Raw genomic sequence first — 16,234 nt, 5'->3', positions numbered from 1 at the left:
TTCCTGACATGTACCCTCAGGGAGTGTACATGTATGTAATATGATAGTGCTACATGAAAAACTTACTTCATTACTAACTTCCTATCTACAATTTTCCTCCAAATCAATCTGTTACCTCTCAAGACTCAAGCATTATCACATCTTATTATAACCTTTTTTCTTGACCACTAGTATTAATAAATTAGAGACTTAATTCGGTATGTCAGTCAAGTAAATAATTGTTTAATATCCGACTAGTTTCACTGACTAATATCTGTCAGCATTTTCAGAGATACACTGGTAAGCAATGGAAAGTAACAAAAACTAGAAAACTAACCGACAATTCTAAAAATTATATAAAGTTATCACTGTGCGTGATACAATACGTGTGTCGCAAGTACATTTTATTTGTTGAGATATTTATTGTAATTTTCATGAAAGTTCATTTCTTTTTGATTAAATGATCTAATTAGGGTTTTTTAGGTCTTGATTCTTATTTAAGTTGTCTGTTGAACGGGCGACTGTAGCAGCTTCTTTGAATGTTCTGGAATGGTAGGTCTCTTCTATGTAGGGCATATGACTCATATCCCATTACACTACAAATAATATTATATAACTAACTACAAATTAATTGGATCCAAGGCTTTTAAAAATAAACTTACACTTATGACTAGACTAAACGCTTTGTTTGCACAATCACAAAATGTTCATAGCCAGTTTCTTTCAAGGCCCTTTTTAGAAGATATATGACTCTATTCTTCATTTTACAGGATCCTTTTTCATCATTCATGTAGCACACATTAAATCTTCTGAACTTAATTCTGTCTCTTTTCTTCAGAAGAAATAATAGTCAGATCCGGCGACCTTAATACAGATGAAACTTCCTAATCAGAGTTTTTTCGAACATTCCTTTAGAACGTAAATAGCAAATTCTTCTTTTATTCACTGTTTATTGACAGTCTTACTCTTCCAATTAAAAAAACTTACAGTTCTACGATTCCCTTTTCGGAATCTACTGTAAATCTTTCAATTAGTGTTTCCTCCAATATTCCGTTTAAAACGCATATAGTAATATTTTCTTTTATTTATCCACATACTTATTCCACATTAAAACTTAATAGTTCCACGATTCCTTTTTCGGAATATACTCTTAATTTTCCACCGACTGTCACATAAAAAAACGTAAGTTCCTCCGAACCTAAATATCTGCCAGCCTGTGTTCTAAATTCCTTCCGAACGCTATCCTTGTTTACTCTCTTGTTGCTTCGATACCGAACTTGTCAGCTGTCAATCACACATCCAACTTCTCGGCAAGCATGTGCACTCCATGAAACTGGTAAGCAAGAAGTTAGGTATAAATAATGGCCGACACGTTGTCTCCGTTAGCGACAAGAGAGAATGTCTTCATAAAAACACAAAACTTAATATTTTAAATTACAATAAAATTCTTGTAAGTAATACAAATATCAAATCTAGTAAGTACATCCATTTTTTAACTTCTTTTCATATCATTTTTGACTAAACAATTTCAAAAACGGGCACATCACAAATGCTGACAATGCGTGTTATGAAACTAAAACTAATAAACATTTTAACATAAACAATTCGTAAAAATATTCAGAATTTTAATTATGATTATTTTTACATCAGTTCATCTTTCTCTGAAAAAAATTTTTTTAAAAATATTTAACCTATATCTAAACAAACTTTTAATGCTTATTCCTAGATCTTAAAAAATAACGCAATTCCTGCTGATCATTATTTACACTCTCGGAAGAATCACTAGTTTCCGAATCATCTGATGCTAGAGATAATTCAGAATTTTCTTCTTCCAATTTACTATACTTACTTACGCAGATTGGAATCAGAGAGTTTCATGCCGAATATAGTATAAAAAATGATAAAAGTATTGGCGAATGCTAGCTTGAGCTAAATACAAGTAGTCCTAGAACGTAGTACAAAAACGGGCAACTCGTTGCAAAGGTGGGGAAAGTTCTGATCGCTATTTTTGGTATTTTCCATAATGTAAAAACACATTTCCTAGGAAATGTATGCTGTTATTACATTATGGTAGGGAGGTCACTACCCAGACCGGTTTCATCCTTTATTGAAGCTTCATCAGTGAGTTGCTAGACCAAATTAATACCAAAGGGTACTACGTTCTAGGACTACTTGCATTTAGCTCACGCTAGTATTCGCCGATACTTTTATAGTTTTTTATACTATATATGGCATGAAACTCTCTGATTCCAATCTTTGAGTTTCTTATTCGGTTTTAAAACAATGTGGGATCTAATATCCCCTTAATTTAATTAATGTTTATATCGCCGAAATGAAGCCTGTTGGCTCTTTATATTTTAGTAACTTAATGGGTGCACCTTTTCGGACAACTCGTATAGCAGAGTATATAAGTTCTTTTTGCTATACCCTTTGGTATTAATTTGGTCTAGCTACTCACTGATGAAGCTTCAATAAAGGATGAAACCGGTCTGGGTAGTGACCTCCCTACCATAATGTAATAACGGCATACATTTCCTAGGAAATGTGTTTTTACATTATGGAAAATACCAAAAATAGCGATCAGAACTTTCCCCACCTTTGCAACGAGTTGCCCGTTTTTGTACTACGTTCTAGGACTACTTACATTTAGCTCATGCTAGTATTCGCCGATACTTTTATAGTTTTTTATACTATATTCGGCATGAAACTCTCTGAATTCCAATCTTTGAGTTTCTTATTCGGTTTTAAAACAATGTGGGATCTAATATCCCCTTAACTTAATTTAATTAAATTAGAGGTATTTTCACATTCCTCTGGTTTATTTAACTCCATATTAACTAACCTATGATATTCTGCTACTATTTCATCAATGTTAGAGTCAGTTTGATCATCATCACTCTTACGCTGTACATTATCTGAATTATGTATCCTGGGATTTCTAAAATTTTCTGCATTAGGTTTTGTTTTACCAAAATTTAATTTTCTTCTTTGCTGCATATTTGAATTATGAGCTTTAAAACTATTCCCTTTCCTATTATTTGATTATGAATGAGATGCACAATTAGTACTAGGAAAACAACGCTCATCTTTCAATATCTTATTCATATTGTCTCCTAATGTAACTAAATTTCTACTCCCTAAAAAGTACCTTTTTAACCTATCAGAGTGTACACTTAAAATTTTGCTAGGATTTTTGACATCTTGAATCCTAAAATTCACAGGAGAAAAATTATCTAAAATTCTATATTGGCCTAAAGCTTACCTTCCTAATTTCCCAACTCTTTTTATACTAGATTTATCATTTAACAATACTAAATCTCCTGGTGCAAATGACATACTTTCTAAAACGATTTATATACTGCCTAGTTTTCTGAGAACTTAATTTACTTATTTCATCTACTAATCTATGAGTAGTGGAAAATTTATCTACTACTGTTTCAAGATACTCATTTATGAGTATCTTGAAACAGTAGTAGATAAATTTTCATGGTTTCTCTTTGATAGCAGAATGAAAAGCAGATCTGCATGCAAATAATGCTTGAGAAAGATATGTGTCCCAATCATTCATTTTAGTGTTTGCCAGATTGGAAAGTATTTGCTTTATATTTCTATTCAGCCTTTCACACATACCATTACACTGTGGGTGGTAAGGTGTTGTAAAAATATTCCTAACATTAAGTAATTTACATAACTGTAAGAATAGTTCAGATGTGAAATTTGCTCCTTGATCTGAAAATAAGGTCTGAGAAGTTCCATATCTACAAATAATCATATTCAAAAACTTTCTTGCAATAGTCTTTGCAGTTTGATCCTTCATTGACACTGCTTCAGGAAATCTAGTTAACATGTCTGTGACTACTAGAATATACCTATTGCCTTTTTTAGTAATTGGCAGTGGACCTTCTACATCAATAGCAACAGCCTGAAAAGGTCTAGTTGGAATTGGAAATGTTGTAATGGAGCTTTTCCTCCAAAAGGGGATCTTATTTGGCACTTATGGCATGATTTGACATATGTATGTCACTTTTCATACCTTTCCAGATGTAACGATCCTTTATTCTTTCCCAAGTTCTAGAAAATCCTTGGTGTCCTGCCAAGTCTGAATCATGGAAAGTGTACATAATCCAAGGAATAATTTTAGTTGGTGCCAATATTTTCACTTTCAACCTTCCATCTTCCTAGATAAGAGTAACCCATCTTTATCAAAATTTAAGTTTTCCAGGTTCAAAAATGTATCTAGCTGAGTTTCACCCTTCAGTACTGCTTTATATATAGTTTTAAGTACAGGATCATCTTTCTGAGCTTGGACAATCTTATCCTTTTCCCAAATTTGTGAACTAGGTTCCTTATTCTTTAGAGTCTCAATATTGAACACTTGATCATTATCATTAGTGTCTTGAAAAACTTCAAGAGACTGCTCTTATTTTCCTTTGTCATCTGATTTCCTGTCCAAACAATATTCTAGTCCACACAAGGACACTGTATTATCAACAAAGTTACATGCAAAACCATGGCTCTGTGTGTAAGTGTTTTTAAAATGCCGTACTGTTGGACTGGATAATGATGTGATTGTTTTTGTAGGTATCTTCCTGTGTGTGTAGGCTTTCTGTAAATAGAATAAGATAGTGCACCATCTGAAAGGCGGGTGACTAATGCATCAAGAAATGGTAAACAGTTATTTGATTCTTTTTCTACTGTGAAGTGAATTTTGGGGTGTTGGCTGTTTAGGTAGGTGACAAAAGCATCCAAAGTGTCTTGTCCATGGGGCCAGATGTCAAACACATCATCTACATAGCGTAACCACACTTGTGGCTTGTATGTAGCTGTGGTAAGTACTTTGTTTTCAAAGTGTTCCATGTAAAAATTTGCTAACGGGGGAGAGAGAGAGAGAGGGGGAACCCATAGCAGTACCATTAATCTGTTTGTAGAATCCCCCCCCCATGTAAAGTAACCTGCATTCATGGTAAATTGAAATAATTCAAAAATATCTAGGGGAAATTTAGACTTGATTAAATCAAGAGTGTGTATAAGTGGTACATTGGTAAATATGGAGGTGACATCGAAACTAACCATTATGTCTGAATCTTTTAGGATTAGATTTTTAACCAGTGTTTTGAAATGGATTGAATTTTTTACAAAAGTAGAGGAGTTACCAGTAAGGGGGGCAAGCGACTTGGCTAAATGCCAGGCCAGTTTATATGTGGGACTATCTATGCTATCAACTATGGGGCGTAGGGGAATATTAGTTTTGTGGATTTTTGGTAATCCATAAATACAGGGTGGTTTAACATGAATTGGTTTTATTTTCCTGATGATTTCTTTGGGCCATGATGTCACTTTTTTCAGTAATTTTCGGACTTTTTTCTTTTGAGACATCGTAAGGTCTCGATATATAAATTGATATGTGGAACTGTCACATATAAGATCTTGCATTTGAAATTATGAAAATGCAGATTATTTTTTGAATCAGCAATGGCTCTGAAGAATTCTCCCAACCTTAACAAATATTGCATTAATTTGCCAAAAATTTGGGAGACTGTTTTTCTTAGGATAACCTAAGAAAAACTCCTGGATAACTGCGTTTTTTTTTTTTTTCCTCATTAGAGGGCGCCAAAAATAGGACTTTAGATCTTTTGTCTTTTGCAATTATATTGTTTCACTCACTCACTGTCGCGTTTACTTGTGTGTTGTGCTCTGATGATGCTGAGTTGAAAATCAGCGAAATATAAACGTTAATAAAACATCATTGTTGTTAAAAGTGTTTGCGGTATTGTTAATACCGTGAAAAATAAGTCATGAATAACCATTAACACCTAAGCTTATCTGTTACATACATGAAAAAAATTACATCATTACTAACTTCCTATCTACAATTTTCCTCCAAATCAGTCTATTACTTGTCAAGGCTTCAACATTATCAGATCTTATATTTCTATCGTCTAAGGCACTTTGTACCATATCAATCCACCTATATCTTGGTCTTCCTCTGGGTCGTTTTCCTGCCAACCTGGCAGAGAACACTTGTTTTGCTAATCTTTCCTCTCCCATTCTATTTAAGTGACCATACCACCTGAGATTAGCTCTGCTAACACATTCCTGGATGCTGACAATGTCAAGTTCTTTCCTAATATCCTCATTTTTAATATGATATTGCCATTGATGCCATCTTTTCACGCCTCTAATCTTTCTCAGGACTCTCATATCTGCGGTCTCTAGTCTTTGGTCAAGTGTTTTACTTCTGACCCAGCTCTCAGATCCATAAGTTAAAACTGGTTTGAACACTGTCTTGTATACAGATAATTTAGTGTTCTGACTAATTTCTCTCTTATTCCATATGAATTTATTCAATTGACTTCCCACCATACCAGCTTTGCTGATTCTGTTGTCTATTTCTATATTTAATTTACCATCTTCAGTAAAAATCGTGCCTAAGTAGCTGAAATGTTTTACTTGTTCCACAGGTTCTCCATTCACAACACAGTTGACATTTTCAGTGATTCTACCTATTTTCATTGTCTTTGTCTTTTTATTGCTGACCTTCATACCATATCTATTACAACAGCTATTCAATTTAGTCAGGGAATCTTGCAAACTTTTAGCGGATTTATTTAGAAGTATAACATCATCCGCATAAAGCAAAGAGCTGACATTAACATCTCCAATTTTGATATCATGTTTAGTACCACTTTCCTTCATAATGTGATCCATATAGATAATGAATAACAGAGGGGATAATGTACATCCTTGTCTCACACCAGATTTAACATTAAACCATCTTCCTGTACTTCCTTCAATTCTAACTGCTGACTTACAACTCAAATAAAGACTACGTATTGCTTGATATAATGCCCTATTGACACCATATAACTGTAGCGTATTGAATAGCTTCTCTCTTGGCACCTTGTCATATGCCTTTTCCAAATCGACAAAACTTAAATACAGATCTCTGTTATATTCCCATGCTTTCACGACTATTTGTCGTAAAGTGAAAATCTGATCCTGACAGCCTCTATTTGGCCTGAATCTAGCTTATTCTTCACCAAGCTTTTCTTCCACAATTCTTCTCAACCGTTTCTCAAGTATACTTGCGTAGATCTTGCCAGGAACACTCAGTAGGGAAATACCTCTATAATTCTCACATTCAGTTTTATTTCCCTTTTTTATATATGGGTACTATGAGAGCTCTACTCCAATCATCAGGAATTCGTCCCTCTGTCCAGGCTTTCTGAACTATGCAGTGCAGCCATTGTAAGACTCTTATACCACTATACTTCAGCATTTCTGGTCGAATATCATCTACTCCTGCTGCCTTTCCACATTTCAAGCCTTTGATGGCTTTTTCTACTTTAAGAATGGATATGTATTCCTGACTGTATGCTTGTTGAGTGTTTTTTACCACTGTGCTATCACTGCTTATATCATTTAGCAATTTTTCGAAGTAATTACTCCATACTTCAAGGATATCTTTTTTCTCCTGTTTTCATGTCATCTTTATGATCTCTAACTCCTTTTTTAGCACTCTTTCCTCCATTCCTAAGCTTCTTCAACAACCTCCAAAATATCTTACCACCTTCTTGATATTTATTTTCTATGTTATTGCCAAAGTCCTCCCATGACTTTTGTTTAGCTAGTTTTACACAGTGTTTAGCATTTTTGCATTTGTCTCTGTAATCTGTAAGAGAACAAGCTGACTTATTTGACAGGAACTTTTGATATGCTTTCTTCTTTTCCTTCACTGCCTCTTTAACTTCCTGTGCCCACCAGGGAGTTCTGATTTTTTTATCCTTGCAGACAACCTTACCACATGCCTCTCTAGCAGAATCAATCAATGTTTCCTTCAGAGTTTGCCACTGAATCTCAAAGGTTTGATTCCTGTTCTCAAACTTTCATTTTTTCTTCAATAATCTTTGTGTATTTTAGTCTACGATTCACATCTGAGAGCTGATCAACTTTTATTCGCTTTAAAACTTTCTTACATGTTATTCTTTTCAATATGAAATTCAATTTTATCCTGCTCAAGACTAAATAGTGATCACTTCCAATTTCAAATCCTCTGTACACTCTGGTGTCCTGCACCAGGGAGAAAACATCACTATCAACAATAACATAGTCAATGAGACTTTTCTTATTCCTAGCCTCTTCTCTCCATGTGAATTTGTGCACATTTTTATGTTGGAACATGGTGTTAGTAATAACCAGTCCATGTCCTGAGAAGAAATCCAACAGATATTTGCCATTATTATTAGCTTTGCTCGGTTAGCCTAGTGGCTTTGCGCGTCGCAACCATATGCCTGGGGAAGGAGTGTCCCAGGTTCGATTCCCGTTGTAGACGTGAGGAATTTGAGGATCTTCCTCAGGCATAGCCAAGTTAGCCGGTCTTGGGCGCGGTCAGTAGGGTTTTTTCCGTCAGTTTATCTGGCGTTTTTCATCCCGCAAACAGGCAAACCGGCCCCGTGAACATACACCTCTACAGTCAAAAATATATATCCCCCAGCGGCAGACCAGGCGACGGGTCGGTTGGGAGTAGTACTAACAGGTAGTCGCATCTAAGTAACACGCGGACCCTGCATAGGAAGCGGGAATAACGCGAAGAAGAAGAAGAAGATTAGCTTTGCTCTTTTCTCCAAATTTTCCCAAAATATTTCTGTATGTCTCGCAATCATTTCCTACTCTGCTATTTAGATCCCCAACAAGGACCAACTTTTCCTTTTCCATTGTGTCAGTTGCTTTTTCTAAAGCCTCAAAATATTCCTCCACTTCTACCTTAGTAGAGCCTTCTGTAGGACCACAGGCACAAATAAGTCTCATTGTCCTGTTCCCCATTCTCATATTTGCCCACATTACTCTACTTGAGACTGACTGCCATTCAAGAAGATTAGCCTCATATTTTGTGTTGAATACTATGGCTACTCCTTCTTTTCCTTGATTGTCATTGCCTGAGTATAACATTTTGTATTTATTGCTCAAAAAAGATCTCACCAGTTTTTGTCTTTTTTGTTTCAGTCACTCCTATTATATCCATCTGGTACTTATCTAATTCCTCAGCTAGCTCCATTTCTTTGCCATTCAGGCTTCTTATGTTGATAATACCGATCTTTAACTCTGGTGATGTTGAGTTGGGGTTTGTTTTCAGATTTGTTCCAGTAGCTGACTTTTCGCTGTTCGCCCTGGTTCCGTGGCGAAAACAATGGGGGCCTTGTTTAACCGGGCGACGCCCCAGCCCGCATGAAATTTTGTCATGGCGTACCATCATTTTTTATTTTGGTTTAACCAATAAGAATACAATTTGGTCGGCTAAATCCCAAATTGCCAGCCCATCCTCGTTCGTTCAGTATTCAGGTAGATACCCAACAGGGTGTACCACGAGATGGTGAGGATTGGACATTAGGTCAGAAGCTCTGGTCGGTTCTCCGCATTTTCCTTTAAAGGCTATGTGGAGGTCTCCTCTCAGTTACTAAGAAGTATAATCAACAAATGAAAATCCGATCATTTTCCTAAATCTCTAATTTTTTCAGCATATCCAAAAAATGTTTCTACACTTTCACTACTATCACTTGAGAAAGAAGGTATTATATTACTAAAGTTGGATTAATTAACCTAAAAAATTCCTCATCTTTAAATAAAGAAACTTCACTACTAATATTGCTATCTTCTCTAGCCATTTTACTTGAGTCAAGATTTACTTTTTGGATTCTAAAAATAAGTTAAGTCATAACTAATCCTGTTCTCGACTGCACCATTGTTAATAATTGGTGGATTTTTATGTATATAGAGATGATCTCTGTTTCTAACAATTATTTTTTTTTATTTCCGAGTGTACCTATATGTTATATGTACAAGGATTCACTTCAATTGGTGCAATGAATGATCTTAACTCTTTCTTTCAGAATCCCAATAATCACTGACTCAAGGCCAAATACAAAATAAACACATTTAATAAAACAAAAGCAATATATATACACTACAAACAATATTACATAACTAACTACAAATTAATTGGATCCAAGTTCTTTTAAAAATAAACTTACACTTAAGACTAGACTAAACACTTTGTTTGCACAATCACAAAATGTTCATAGCCAGTTTCTTTCTCTTTCAAGGCCCTTTTTAGAAGATATATGACTCTATTCTTCATTTTACAGGATCCTTTTTCATCATTCATGTAGCACACATTAAATCTTCTGAACTTAATTCTGTCTCTTTTCTTCAGAAGAAATAATAGTCAGATCCGGCGACCTTAATACAGATGAAACTTCCTAATCAGAGTTTTTTCGAACATTCCTTTAGAACGTAAATAGCAAATTCTTCTTTTATTCACTAAATGTTTATTGACAGTCTTACTCTTCCAATTAAAAAAACTTACAGTTCTACGATTCCCTTTTCGGAATCTACTGTAAATCTTTCAATTAGTGTTTCCTCCAATATTCCGTTTAAAACGCATATAGTAATATTTTCTTTTATTTATCCACATACTTATTCCACATTAAAACTTAATAGTTCCACGATTCCTTTTTCGGAATATACTCTTAATTTTCCACCGACTGTCACATAAAAAAACGTAAGTTCCTCCGAACCTAAATATCTGCCAGCCTGTGTTCTAAATTCCTTCCGAACGCTATCCTTGTTTACTCTCTTGTTGCTTTGATACCGAACTTGTCAGCTGTCAATCACACATCCAACTTCTCGGCAAGCATGTGCACTCCATGAAACTGGTAAGCAAGAAGTTAGGTATAAATAATGGCCGACACGTTGTCTCCGTTAGCGACAAGAGAGAATGTCTTCATAAAAACACAAAACTTAATATTTTAAATTACAATAAAATTCTTGTAAGTAATACAAATATCAAATCTAGTAAGTACATCCATTTTTTAACTTCTTTCATATCACTTTTGACAAAACAATTTCAATAACGGGCACATCGCAAGTGCCGACAATGCGTCTTATGAAGCTAAAACTAATAAACATTTTAACATAAACAATTCGTAAAAATATTCAGAATTTTAATTATGATTAATTTTACAAAATGATCTAATTAGAGTTTTCCATATATCTGGTAGGATTAGGTCTTGATTCTTATTTAAGTTGCCTGTTGAACAGGCGACTGTAGTAGCTTCTTTGAATGTTCTGGAATGGTAGTTCTCTTCTGTGTAGGGTATATGACTCATATCCCATTCAATATTATGGTTGGTAGAGACAAAGTGGGAAGAAAGGCCTGATATATCTTATCTGTTATTCCTTACATAGCCTATGTGTTCTTTCTTTTTTGTTTCAAACTTCTAGATGTCTCTCCGATATAATTGATGCCGCATGAACAGGGTATGCTGTAAATTCCAGAGTATTTGTAGAAAAGATGGCTATCTTTCGGGGATCTTATAAACTTTTGAATGGTCTCAATAGGTTTGAAGGTTACTCTGATATTGTATGGTTTTAGAAGAGCTAATTTTTTGGATATGGTACTAACAAATGGAATTGTTATAGAGCTGATGTATTCGGTTTCATCTCGTTGTCTTTGTGGTATGTCATTGAAGAGAATATTGTTGATGAGTCTTGTAGGATAGCCATTTAGGGATAGATCTCTGGATATTCTCATTAATTCTTTGTGTAAGTCGCCAGGGTTTGTGGTACACTGTATAGCTCTTTTTTTTAAGCATATGGATAATGCTGAGTTTCTGGGATATGTGATGAGACGAGTCGAAATGGAGGTAGCGTCTAATGTTGGTAGTTTTTCTATATAACGAAAGGTTGATGCTATTGTCAGTTTGTTTCTTAATAAGGACGTCTAGGAATGGAAGTTTATTATCTTTTTCTAGTTCCAATGTGAACTTGATAGTGTTGTGAAAGTAATTAATTTTGTTTAGATAATCCATTAGTTCTTCTTTTTTGTGATTCCAAATGATGAAGATGTCATCAATATACCTAAACCATGTGGTTGGTTTAGGGGTAATTTGGGATAAAATTTGAGTTTCCAAATTTTCTAAGAATATGTCGGCACAAGAAGGAGAGAGAGGGCTACCCATGGCTAATCCAGTAAGTTGTTTGTAGTAGGTTTTTTGCCACGTAAAATAATTCGAAGTTAAACAATGCTTGAACAACTTGTGATGTTTGGTGGGAACAAGTTTTCTAAGATGTCGATGACTTCTGAAACTGGAATATTTGTGAATAGAGATGTGACATCCAGGCTAGCAGGCTAGCCTGGACGTTTAAATCCCGGCATGGGCAGCATCAATTTGTGTATTCTGAAGGTCAAAAAGCTGAATAACGTAGGTGTAAAATGGATGTGAATGGGTAGGGTATGTTAATGGATGAAAATGGTAGAATGATAACTCATGTAGAAGAACCCTAGTGATGACAACACACAAATGAAAAGATTATTTCTGAGTTATGAAATCATTACTTTAAGGAAGTTTATCATTTATCAGCTTTAATAAAGGTAAAAAAATCATACATAAAAGTTATGTTCATCAGTTTTAATAAGGATTAAAAAAAACCTGTTCAGATTTAAAAACTATGAACTGTAATTTTACGTTTCTCCTAAAGTTTATCCATTAATCTCGATTGTTTCACTAATTCTTTTTTTTTTTTTTTTTTTTTTTTTTTTTTTTTTTTTTTTTTTGACTTGGTTCATACATTGCTGGCTGAGTGGTTAGTTTATCCACTCTCTACCTAACAGGCTGTAGGTGTAAATCCCATTTTTACAACCCATTCGTCTTTAAGTTGACGATGCATTTTTTCATCCAGGGCTTAGACCATTACTCTGCCTATTTTGAAAACCTGAAGTTGCTTGAAAAGGTTCCTTGTTTGGTCCTCTAGAGCAGTAGTCTCGAAACGTTTTTTGATCACGTACCCCAAGACAGAAAAAATAAATAGCACATACCCCCAATTGATTGAGCAAAAATCTTTTGTAATAAGTATTATAAAGAAGAAATATGCCTTGTATCATCATATAATAATTAAAAAAGCTAGATATTTTTACACATTATTTTTATTATTGACAGCTTACTAACATATTTATTACAATATTTAATGTGAACAATGGCCTTGGATTTCTTTCATAATTTCTTGAAATTCTGGTTTGATGGCTTCTGATACTGCGATATGAAGGTCTGGTTCCAAGTTTAATTTATTTCGATATTTGATTTTAATACTTGTCATTGCAGAAAATGATACCTCACATAAATAAGTAGAACCAAACGGTATGAGTGCATCATTTGCTGTGTTTACTAAATTGCTATACTCGGACTTTAGTTCCATCCTCCCATTGTGAAGAGATTTCTGTTGAAATTCGATTTTCAAAGTTGTATTGTATCCAATGTCAATTAATTTATTATAATATTAATATTAATTCACTATTTCTAGTGTAAACGACGTTGGAATTGCACAGAAATAATATGCTAAAAAATCGTTAAACTTACTACTAATAGTCAAATAATTAATACAACTGTGGTGTCATCTGTAGATAGCAGGATAACTAAGCAATTTTCCTTCTCTAGTTGGGCTTGTCAACACTAGGATGCTCTACAAACAATGGCAATGATAAGAAGTAAGAGATTTACTCCCTAGTTTTAAAAAACATGACAGCTTTGCCACGGATGATTATGTGTGCAAAGTCGCCCAATGTGCACTACTAGCAAATTTAAGTTTACAGGATCTTTATAGTGTCTTTGTCTATATTAGATATATGTTTAATTGATGAAAGAAAGTAATATTCTTTATCTTTAATTAATTACTTAATTTTTTTCCTATCAATATAAAACTTTTTTGACGTACCCCCACGTATCGACTCACGTACCCCACTTTGGAGACCACTGCTCTAGAGTAGGGGTTCCAAACTTCACTCCATTAGGATGCTAATACTTATATATACTTTAGGCTATCTGCTTTTCATTGGTAGGATTGACAAAACAACAACAACATGGTTGACTTTGGTTGTTCATTTAATAATGCTGGGCAAATAAAGTAGAACATTAGTTATATACAGTTGAGCATCAATTGGACCCTGTTATACATCACTTGACCAAGCGCCAAATTGATGTTTTTGGAAAAATATCGTGTTTTGTAAAATTTTCTTATGAACGTATTCTGTTTTGGCTCTTAGTTCTTTGAAAGAAAACTGTGAAAATATAGACTCCTGTCGGTCTCGATTTTTTTTTTTTTTTTATAGGTAGGTTACATCATTATACATCAGATGGCAAACTAATTCCAAAACATCAATTTGGTGCTTGGTCAAGTGATGCATAACGCTGTCCAATTATCCTAACTAATTAGGACCAAGGTTGGTTCATTTAATCAAACATACATGAGAATACTCAATTTATACAAAACAAATTGTAATTAGTTCTACAATTAAACTGTTGCATGCAAGGTTTATTACTACTCTGTATTTTGAAGTATGAAGTGATATAAAAAATAATTGATTTAGGAAATGATTTCTAAATAAGAACCCAAACACTTTGAAGAAACAATGTATTATATTTATTTTGAACTTAATTGTTTTATATGGTTTTTTCATCCATAAATCAGACATATTTTTTTTTTACATAAACAAATAAACAAACACTAGTAATTGCACACAAATAAGAGTAAAATGAATCTTGGGATGGTTTACTTTTAAAATATATAATCTTGAATTTTCTTTGAACCATGCGAGATTCTCCTTTTTCACAGTGAAGTCTGTCATTCTCTTTAATAGCAGTGTCTCATTGAAATGCATTTAGACTGTTGCTGACACCATGCCATTATGAGGGAATGACTTCCAGTAAAGCTGAGTTTCATCTGCATTGTAGTCATCCTTAGAAAAACCTTCTTCTGCTGCCATTTTCAGAAGGATCAATAGTTTTATATCTGATCATTTCATCAGAGGATGTAATTGTGAGTGGGGTTTTGCACTTTTCTCCATTTGGTGAGAGTGATCATGAAGTAATCACCTGGGTTGTGGCTAGCCATATGCGACTTCTGTGAGGAAAGTATATATATGGGGAAGTACAAGGCTGGTGATTATGACAAGCTTAGGAGACAGCTTGGAGCTATAACATGGAATGAGGAGTTGAGCAGTAAAGAAATAAATGCTGCTTGAGAACTGACAAAGAAATAACAGCATCAATTTGTGTATTCTGAAGGTCAAAAAGCTGAATAAGGTAGGTGTAAAATGGATGTGAATGGGTAGGCTATGTTAATGGATGAAAATGGTAGAATGGTAACTGATGTAGAAGACATTGTTGAGATATTCAATGAAATCACGTTAAATTTAAGTGTAGAGATTTCACCTAACAGTAAAATCATGAGAAACTCAAGTGTAGAGGACATAGGAGAAGATGGCTTAATTGTGAGTGAGCAGGAGGTATTTGAGGAAATAAATAACCTTGATGTCAATAAGGCTATAGGATTTGATGACATATCACCATGCCTCTTAAGAAAGTTCCAGGGAATTGGCAGTAGCATTGGCATGCCTGTTTAATAAGAGTTACAACAGCAGAAGTTTCAAGGGAGTGGGATGAAGGTAAAATTGTTCCACTGCATAAAGGTGGTGATAATGGTGAAGGTACTAGTGAGATTAGTGAGAAGTAGGATACAGAAATAGGTTGACAATAGCAGCATTCTCTGTGGTTTTCAGCATGGGTTTGTTAAAGGGAGATCATGTTTTACTAACTTATGTACTATAACAAGATGACAGATGTCTTGGACAGAGGAAATGCACATATTGCGGTATAATTAGATTTTGCAGAAGCTTTTGATAGACTGCCACACAACAAGCTGTTAAATAAATTGAAACGGATGGGATTGGATTTGGATGTGACTGGCTGCCAGAATTGCAGTGGAGTGCAGTATCCTGAAAGAGGAAGGTCACTAGTGGTGTGCTGCAAGGATCAGTTTTGGAACCATTGTTGTTCAGTTTATATATTAGTGATATTGGGATGCTGCAAAACTGGGGAGAGCAATGCAGAGCCAAGCAGATGTTATTGCCTTAGAGGAGTACATTGGTATCTCTCTAATTCGAACTAATAAAAACTGCTCGTTCAGATTAGTGAATTTTCCCCCCAAGAGACAATAACTAGTGTTTAAGACAAAAATAATCAGATTCTAATGGTACATCAATTTAATTCTGTAAATAAATGAAGTAACTGATAGAAAAAAAAAAGCTACTGTAATGTAATGTAAAACTTAAAAAATAATAAGTACACAAGTTTGTTTTAGTAAAAATTTAGTTTGCATGTACCTGTATTGTTGAGGATTCTGATTTAATAAAATTGCTTAATAC

General features: G+C 34.3%; 1 protein-coding gene across 3 annotated transcripts in view; it reads left to right on the top strand.

The window, feature by feature from the left end:
* The window catches only part of LOC150107165 (tRNA (uracil-5-)-methyltransferase homolog A-like), a 424,227-nt gene that overhangs the window by 41,587 nt on the left and 366,406 nt on the right, over positions 1–16,234 (top strand). The gene's annotated exons all lie outside the window — the stretch shown is intronic.

Source organism: Typopeltis vanoorti, chromosome 4, assembly GCF_054136105.1.
Source record: "Typopeltis vanoorti isolate ZY-2024b chromosome 4, IOZ_Tvanoo_1.0, whole genome shotgun sequence".
Classification (NCBI taxonomy): Eukaryota; Metazoa; Arthropoda; class Arachnida; order Uropygi; family Thelyphonidae; genus Typopeltis; species Typopeltis vanoorti.
The sequence above is the reverse complement of the archived record's forward strand: the minus strand, read 5'-3'. Positions and strand labels throughout refer to the sequence as shown.